The sequence below is a fragment of the Geospiza fortis genome, unplaced genomic scaffold (genome assembly GCF_000277835.1).
Source record: "Geospiza fortis unplaced genomic scaffold, GeoFor_1.0 scaffold11, whole genome shotgun sequence".
Classification (NCBI taxonomy): domain Eukaryota; kingdom Metazoa; phylum Chordata; class Aves; order Passeriformes; family Thraupidae; genus Geospiza; species Geospiza fortis.
Genome location: NW_005054304.1, coordinates 5,035,187 through 5,045,144, shown reverse-complemented (window position 1 = coordinate 5,045,144; position 9,958 = coordinate 5,035,187).

The window sequence follows — 9,958 nt, the reverse complement described above, 5'->3', positions numbered from 1 at the left end:
TTGTGCAAATAAAAATAAACAAGCTTTGGCATAGGCATTCTGGGTGGCACAGTTTCTGGGTGAAAAGGACTGTTTCTTGAAGGAAATGACACTTTGGAACACTTATATTATGCATGAGCCCTTCAGAGTTAATAGAGATGAGATTTGGCCTCCATTTACCAAACCAAAAGGTGAGTTTAAAAATGTGTTGTAAATATCTAACATCTTCATCTCTCTCTCCAGCACCTACATGAAGGTCTCTGACTGAGCTCCCCTTCAAGACTCTTCAGGATGTGTCTAAAAATCACTAGGTGGAGTATGGGTCCTCAGATTTTACACTGTTATGATTGATTTAATAAATTACAGCATCAAATATGGTTGTGGAGACCACACTACAGCTCTTTGCTAAACATGTACATTATATTGCAAAGATACAGCAATCAGGAGGTTTTTATTAGTGTGATACCTTACATCGATGTTTAATATATTCACATCCCAAATAAACTCTCTAGTCAGGAGCTGCATTTCACATAGATAGTGTTGTGCTGTCTTGATGGTCAAGTCTCTCTTTTCTTGCAGACATTTTTATAGACTAGAGTGGACTAGACTAGAATATCTTAAATTGGAAGGGACCCACAAGGATCACCAAGTCCAACTCCTGGCCCTGAGATCCAGGGATCTTGACATACTTGACTTGTTTCCTTCAAAGATCCTAGGGGGTTTAGTCTCCATACCCAACAGTCATAAATTTGCTGGGTTTATAAGCATTAATCTCTAGTATAGCCATTATTTTGGCTATACCTGACCAGAACCTGCAGTATTTACTATAAAGTTGTTCTTGACAGTATTGGCCAAGACGGCAGTGTTCTAAAATTGAACAAATTCAAAGCAAATTAGCTCCAAACCTTATTCCTCCCAGGCAACTGGACTCCCAGAATTACACAAAGCCTCAATTTGGGGGTTTTGGGTTTTTTTTCTATACAATCCAGGCATAGTCATTATGGGGCCTGGTTGTGCTTCTGTCCATGGGTTTAAGGAGCCCATCATCAACAGGAAGAGAGTCATGCCCTTCCTCTCATGTATCCATTGTCACTACCAATACAAGGTACATAGTGGGGAGAGAAGTGACTGCCTTGTCATTTGCCCTTGGTTTGGACAAGTTTCTGAAATGCTGGTAGCCTGATTTATGGGTCTGTTCTCAACTGGAAACAATTAGATCATCAGATGTGCATCTGGCAACTTGCACAGTGAGTTCATTTTTCTAACCCATCTCTTAGCTGCAGGAAGTACTGCAGATAGCTTGGGAGAAAGACATAGTTATGAAATGAGATACTTTAAAAAATGGTTGAGAACCCAGACCTGGAATTTAAAAAAAAAAACAACCAACTAAACAAAAACCCAATAAACCCCAAGCCATCCTAGATATAATGTATACTTCATACTCTCTATTATCAATAATGAAACATACAGCCTAGCTAACACAGAGCACAAGAAAACATTGCTCATATCATTTTGCCTCCAGGAAAAGGGGAGAGAAAGAGAACGTACACACACAGAAGAAATATGTAGAGCAGAAGGATCCTCTGAAGGCTTTAACGTCTCTGTTCTGTGCCCAGGTCAGCACACCTCACTCTCATTCTTTTCTGCTGTGTTTGTGATCCAATATCCTCTTTCTTTTCTACATCCCAAGACACTACAGATATGAGCAGTATGTTTAATCTGCTTGCAGACTTGCAATTTTTGTCACTTAAATGTAACTTTTATCTATTCTGATTGTATTTTTGCTTTGGGAGGAGAGATAGGTCACACCCAGACCTGCTGAAATCCCATCTGCAAATGGCCCCAAGTTTGTAATCTGCATGGATTAGACCAGGGTGTAAATCATAGGATCATAGAATCATAGAAACATAGAATCATAGAAACATACAACCATAGAATCATGCAGTCATAGAAACCTAGAATCATAGGGTCATAGAGTAATAGAATAATAGAATGGCTTGGCTTGGAAGGGACCTTCAAGATCATCTGGTTCCAAGCCCCCTGCTGTGGGCAGGGGCACCTTTCACAACATCAGGTTGCTCAGATCTTCATCACAAAAAAATTAGTTGTTAATAATTAGCAATTGCTCTGAAAAATCAAAGTTCCTGTTATGTGCTGGCTGGCAGTACCTCCAATAACAAATCCCCAGCATTGCATCCCCATGCAGTTTGGGTGAAAGTTCAAGCAGAAAAAGCACATCCCTACACCAAGTGTTCTTTCAGGGAGGATTAATGAATATTCATTGTGTGCACATGTCCAGCTTGGTAGTGATACATTGCAAAATTGCTATTTCTATCCCGAGGGGAGGATTTGGAAGCATTGCAGTAAATAAGAGTTGTTATGCATTAAATCAGGCCTCACCAGAAATGAAAAGGAAAGAAAAATGGGGAACTAGCCTTTCAATGAGTGAAACAGAGATCCAGGAGGAGCCAAAATGTTAACCATTAATAGATAATGTCCTAAAGTTTGAGCCATGGGAAGGCAAACCAAGGTATCAAAGATAAATGTTAACTCTGGAATTCTCAAACTTTTATGTGCTGAGCTGTACAATGAAATATCCTTTCAAGGGGAAATTACAATACATTATGGCAAAATATTCAATGCCTCTTTGTATAAAAAAGAAGCAGGTTCAGCCTTGGAGTTAACATCTTTGGGGAAAATTATGGGATTGAAGAAAAAGAAAGTGCTCTAGCTGCTAATCACAAACAGTCAGGAATGAACCTTCCCCCAGGAAACTTGCTGAACTATCATTGCTAAGACCTAGAGGAAAAAAGATGGTCACAATTTCTGACACTTGTAAGGGCCATCAGGAGACTGAACTCACTAAAAGGCTCAGCTGAAGGATATGCTATGCATCTCTAAGGGGCTTTTGTGCTAGCAGACTTGTCATCTGGAGGCCACTTTCAGAGTCTTTTTCATCTCCTTTCTGATATAAAAGGCCAGAGAAAGCTGCTTTTCTCATCCATGCCTCAGACATTGGCAGAATAATTCTGCCTGCTTGTTTCCCTAAGTGTGGATCTGTGAACCACTGATTTTGTCCTGTCCTGTGCTCCCAGGCATGCTCTCCCTGCACACAAATACACCAAATTTCTGTGTTATTCTGCAGATTTCAGGGCTCTGTTAGTTTTCAGGTTCATTTTCTTCCATTTGGCACACATAGAACAAAAGTTTCCCAAAATCAAGGGGAATTTGCAACAGGAGTAAGATTTAGTTAAACAGTTTTGGTTGGTGGTGCATTGTGCCTTGCCCTGTTTCCCAGTAGCTTTATGTTTGAATAAAAGTATTTCAGCTGGCAAGCATTTTAAATATAAGTCTTGATGCTCTGCTCCAAAACTGCAACAGCTTCTGTCCCCATCTTAGCAGTTCACAACCCTGGCTAGTTAAAATGCTGTGACAACACACTCACTGCTTGGGTTTCTGAGAGAAAGACACTCTGCCTTTGAAAATTCACCACCTGAGCACTTGATGTGGAGGCCACTTCCTATCAAAATGAAAATGAAAGTGTTAATATTTGAAAAAGGAGCACGGTACTTCTCTGTATTTCCTACTGGAGGGAATGAAAGGAAACATTCCTTCACACCCTAAATGCCAGAGCACTTTTCCTCCTGTGAAGCATGAAGTTGTCTCTGCTGCTATGGTGCAGTGAGATAATCTGAAGAGAAGAAAGGAGAATGGTACAGTGTAATTGAAAAATTCAAAAGATCTTGTATGCCTAAGATGCAAAAACATCACATTGGAGGAAACTTCTTTTGTCAAAAACTTTGGTTTCTAGTGAGAAGATTTGTACTCTGTCCTATCCCCTCACTTTTGTTAAAGCAAATATCCAGTTAAGGGCAAAGAGACATTTTGTGTTTTCTAGCTTGTTGAACAAGGTGTATTTATTTAGGGTCAGTTTGAGCAGACCTCTTTCTTAGCCAACTCAGATACCAAGGAAAGTTCCCTCTGTGGACTGATGTCACATTTGTTTCTATGGAGCCTGACTAGATTTGACATTTCCAAATTAAATATTTATTTTCCCCTTCATCTCACCTTATAATCAGTCAATTCTCTAAAAACATGGGACTTTAAAAAGCTTGATTGCTAACTAATAGGGGGAAGGATATCTCAGATCAAAAAATGGGAAACTTTTCTTAGCCTTATGTGTTCTCCAGTTTTCTTTCTCAGAATCTTTGCATAATTAAGACACTTCAATAATAAACTGTAAAATAGCAATATATATATATATATACACTTGGAGAGAGTTTGGGGGACAGGGCAAGAGTTCTTTTGCAGAAAAAGCAGAAAAAAGCAGCTCAATGGAGAGAGAGTTGAAATCTCGGAAGCAAAGCAAAAATTTATACTGGCAATCAGTTGTGCCCCTTCTTGATTTGCTGCTGTTTGAAACTGCACACAATGTTCAAATGTTCCATTTTAATTGTATTTAGAGTAGGGCAGGAGAAAGAAGGGAGGAAAAGGAAACTGAGTTTGGCAAAATGCAAGGCAGTATCAAGGTGGAAAACTTGGCCTCAGAACTGGGAGGTAAGAACTTTCTAGGCTGCCTCCACTGTCACTGGATTTGACAGCAGACACATTGTTCTCTTTCCCAGTTGAACTCCACACATTGAGTACGCGTCTCCTTGCAGGGACTGGCAATAGGCATTTTTAAACTATGTTGCTGGGAATATGAAATTCAGGAATTCAGGATGAAAGTCAGGAATTCAGATGATGTTCCTAACACAGTGATCCTGTTCATCAGCGGATGAAGAAGAGTGGCAATATTCGTTATCTGGAAGCCTTGGACATCTTCTGAGGTCTGTCATCAAGGAAGAAGGTGGAATAGAGCAGAAAAAGAGAGAAAAAGTGGTTCTTATGCACTCTGCCAAAATGTGCCTTTAATTTTGAGTAGCACTGTAATTCAGTGCCTCTGGAAGCTTCCTCTAAGTGTCCACAGTGCTATGTGGATGTTCCAGGACAAGTGGTGGGGACAAAGGTGATGTGGGAAGTGACACAGCAGGCTGAAATGTGCCCTTGCTATTATTTGCTTGCTTAGTTTTTTTATGAAGTTTGGGGTTTTTTTCAGCAATTCCTACTTTGTTATTGTGTGCCCCCAACTCTAGACATAGATATCCTTGCTAAAAAGTGCACTTTTTTCCTCCAGAAAGAATAATTTTAATTAATGCTGAGAATATTTTTTAGAAGGTTATTTTCTTTAATTTCTTCTTGCTCTTCTGGCTGAAAAAGCAAAAAGGTACATTCCAAGTCTTACCCATATTCAACTAATTTTACAAAGGCCTTATTATTTACCCAGAAAAAAATCTCATCTCCTGCTGCTTTGGAGAAAGTAGAGTGACAAAGTCGGTCAGCTGTTATCTCCAGGCATATCTGGGTCTTACCTCATTAATAGCATTTTTGCCTCAGTTTGTAGCTCATAATCTAGACTCTCCCTGATGTCAATGATGATATTTCTCTCTTAATAATACTGACAGCTTCTATCCAAATCTAAAACCTACAGTACACTCTATGGACCCCTAACAGGATCTGTTCCACTGCCCTTCTCTAGAAGTGATCTTGACCCAAATCATTTCTGTTATTTCTTCCCACCCCGCCTTGACATTTCTTTACTCATTGCCTTCCTTCAGCTGCTTAAGTTTTCTCTACCTTTATTTTAAGACCAGACATGAAGAGTTTTTATGTGCAATCTACTGCACAACTGCTTAAAGATTTTCTTATTCCTGTGAGCTTTGGTATCAAGAAACTGAAATCTGAGGCCAAGACAGACTGCTGAGAAGAGTATATGCAATATGACCTCTGTATGTAAACCAATTAATTTTGTTTATATGCTTGTCCTTCTCATTAACTGGCAAGCTGTATTTTAGGGCAAAGATGGTCCAAAATGTCCTACATGAAACATCCACAAGTAAAACATTCAAGTGGAGATGTTTTGTTGTATCTTAGCAATTTTATTGTGCTTTAATTCCTCTTTATTGCATTAATGCTCATAGGCTATTTGGGAATCTAGACCCCCACAGTGAAACTGGGAAGATGTTTCATCCCTTGGAGAAGTTATATTCTATCAGAAATGCCATCCAGGCTGACAGAATTTTTATAGATAGAAATCATCACAATCTGTAGACATTTTTGTTTCCCAAGGAACAGCATTTGTCACTTGACTGGGTGGCAGAAATGAGGTAGTGAATCCACTCATAGCAAACTTTTTCCTTCATAAAACAGAGAAAATCTTGAACTGTGTGGCATGTAAGGAGTGCAAAGGCTGGCCAAAGCTGTGGCACTCAGCACTGTCCCTGCACTGCCAGTCTGTGGGAGAGCAGGACACGTACAAGGGAAGGCAAAGCAAGGATACTGCCTCTGCTGAAGCTGCCCTGCCTGTCAAAATCAGCAGCTGATATTTCCACCTAAGCTGTATGAACCCAACAGAATCCATCTGCTGAACCATCTGTGTGATGAATCACTAAAACTACAGTCCATCTGTTGTTTCACTGCCACAAAGTTTGCCAGCCTCACCCTCACTCCATTATTTGAATATTTTTCTTTCCCTCCGGGCCTCCTCTGTGCTCTTGTCTCTCTCCTTTTCTGTATCTTTTTGGTTTTGTTTTGTTGATGCATTGCCTTTCCAATCTCTGAAATGTAAAGAAGGAGGAAGTTATATTCCTACTGCTCTCTGGTTAGCCAGGAACAGCTTTGCTCAGGGCAAAATACAGATCTGTTATGTGTATATCGTCATTGCCTCTCTTCAGCTGCTCTGTACCAGGCAAGAGATCGACACTGTTTCAAGCTCCTTAAGACTCTCCCCCACATTTAGGCTGTCCCATGGAACTGTTAGAGGTTTAGATTGTGTGTTGACTTTTTCCTCACTCTCGAGGGAAGCATTTTTCATGTATTATTTACCTCTCAGCTTGAAAATTCCACCTTGCTTTTAGTGCCTGAAAAAGCAACAGAGAGAAATGCCTAGTTACATTTTTACCCACAGGTATCTTATATGTGGAGAAGGCTCTGCTGAAGGTCCTTCACCAGAGGACAAGCTTTGGCTGGCATCAGCCATGGCATAGTGCTGAGAGAGTGGATATGGGCTGTATGGAAAATAGAAGGCTTATTTCTGTGCAGCAGAAAAAAAAAAGAAAAAAAAAAGAAAAAAAAAAGAAAAAAAAAAGAAAAAAAAAAGAAAAAAAAAAGAAAAAAAAAAGAAAAAAAAAAGAAAAAAAAGGAAGATATAATCTCTTTTACAGTCCTCAGAGTCCAACCCAGCAGATTTTTCCTATTTGCTCTCAGCTTTGATGTTTAACAAGGAACAGAAGTAGGATTTGGTCCTGTGTGGAGGCATAGAGAAAAGAGGAGAAGGAGACCTCCTCATTATTTGTCATAGATTTGGAAAGGAGACTGCGTGCAAGCAGACACAAGGACGTGGTGTTTAAGACGTTGGCCGTAGTGAGCAGGTTTCTGTGGTGTCAGCATTGACATTGACTCAGCCTGGGCTGGGAAAGCAGTGTTGGACAGCCTGGGTACCACTCAAGGAAAACATGGTTTGCAGCAGGCCCACATCTGTCCCCTCTTTCTGCAGCACCTTCTCCATCTGTGCCCCTGCAGCCTCAACCATGCAGAGTAATGCTACAGATCAGGGCAGGGCATGCAGGCATATCCCCAGCTCTCCCACAGCTCTTGTGGGATTTTTGTCAAGGCCTGATCAAACTGGGATGCCTCACTGTCCCTGTAGCTGTCCCATCCACATGTAGAAGAGCTGCCTAGTGCTAAGCCATAGCACAGCAAGGCTGCCTTGAGAGGTGCTCAATTCCCCAACCCTATCCATGTTTAAGAAACATTTGGACAGTGCCCTTAGCATTATGATTTAGCTCTTGGTCAGCCCTGCAGAGGTCAAGCAGTTGGACTAGATGGCCATTTTAGATCCCTTTCAACTCTCTAGTCTATTCTGCTCTTTACAACCTGTGTTCACCAAGCAGAGATGTTTAGATCGCCTGCTAGGCTTCTTCTCTGCATCCCCTTTGTCTTGTATTCCCCTTTATCTCTGGACTTTAGAAGGACTAGAGAGACTGATCTTTTAATTTAGGCATTGAATTACATGGCTAAATAAAGCTGGCTGAATCACTCCCCCTTGCTTTGCCTTGCTAAGGGTTTGAAGTGATGACAAATTCACTATCTGCCACCACCAGGAGATGTTTAAATTATTAACTGTATTGCTAAAATAAAGAAAAAGGCAAAAACCTGGGCCTTTAATTTCAGATTAGCTACAATTTAGCTTCCACCTCCAGCCAGTGGATCTTGTTAGACTTTTATCTGCTAGATTAAAGGACTTTCTCCTGACAGCTATCCTTTTGTACAGGAATTTATATTCCTGCACTTGGGAATATCAGAGATTAAAATCAGAACATAAGGAGCACTGAAAACTGTTACACTTTACTTAGAAGAGGGTGGACTTATAAAATACCCAGGCTGATGTGACCACTTTTCACAAAGAAAGAGTAAATAAGAGTGATGTGCTCTCTTGGCAAAAAAAATGAGAGAAACAGCAGCAGCAAGGTGAGCCTGGGGGAATAGCAATTTCTTGGCATTTTTCAAAGGACTGTATCCCTGCCCTTTCATGCCCCATTCACTTTCAGACAATGATTGTTCAGTAGTTTATCTCAGTAGACAATGGAATTATTTAGTACAAAGAAGATGTTAAATGTAAACAGTGACTGGAGAAGCCCAGAAATGGGATCAACTCAATGCATGGATGAAGTAAGTGAATAAAAAGCAGCAAAATTGTGCTGTGTTTGGGCCCATAGATCTAGCCCAATTTTCAGAGAAAGGGTTAAAGGTAATGTTTCTAGGCAAACATAGAACAGAACTGCTCAAGGGACACTGATTTTCGTTAGAGTGCATATATTTGCTTAAAATATCATCTAGTATAACCAAATTTGCTCTTTTTTATGGTTTTCTTCAGTGTCCAACTGACTTGCATCCAGCTATTCAATTGGATTGAAAATTTTTGAGCTCAAATGGCTTAAGCATCTCTGTGTAGCAAGACTAGATTATATCATTATCATTTGGAAGGAGCCTAAAGAGATCATCCAGTCCAACTGTCTGACCAAAAGTTAAAGCAGGTCATTTGAGGCATCATCCAAATGCCTGTTAAACACCAAAAGGCTTGGGGAATTGGACATATGTCCAAGTGAGAGGGAGAGTGAGATGTCCCCTGGCCAGAGAACTGCTGCCTTGGCAGAGAGAAGAGTATGGCTGCCTGGAGGAGCAAACACAGGGTGGTTTGCTGTCCCTGTAACAAAAACAATTCAGGGAAGATGAAGGAGGAGAAAACATTGACCTGTTTAAAGGTAGGACACCAATCAAAACTCATAAGAAGGAGCAGATATTGTGACGGTGTTTGCAGGGGTCTTAGGATGAGGGAAGAGACGAGAATGTTGACTCCATGTTTCAGAAGGCTTGATTTATTATTTTATTATATATATTATATTAAATCTATACTAAAAGAATAGAAGAAAGGATTTCATCAGAAGGCTAGCTAAGAATAGGAAAAGAAAGAATGATAACAAAAGCTTCTGTCTCAGACAGACAGTCCGGACAGCTGGACTGTGATTGGCCATTAATTACAAACAACCACATGAGATCAATCACAGATCCACCTGTTGCATTCCCCAGCAGCAGATAATTATTGTTTACATTTTGTTCCTGAGGCCTCTGAGCTTCTCAGGAGAAAAAATCCTAAGGAAAGGATTTTTCATAAAATATGTCTGTGACAAGATATGGCCCTTACTCTCTCAGGCATCAAGAGCCATGGTACGTGGGCAGTGGTGTCATGCACAGAGATGTGATTGTGGGACAAGTGCTAAAATGCCCAGCTCTGCAAGCAGAAGCAGTCTCAGTGTGACAGACCTTGCTGAGATCTGGCTTGCTGGTCACACATGCCTGTTATGCCACCCCCTGGCACTGG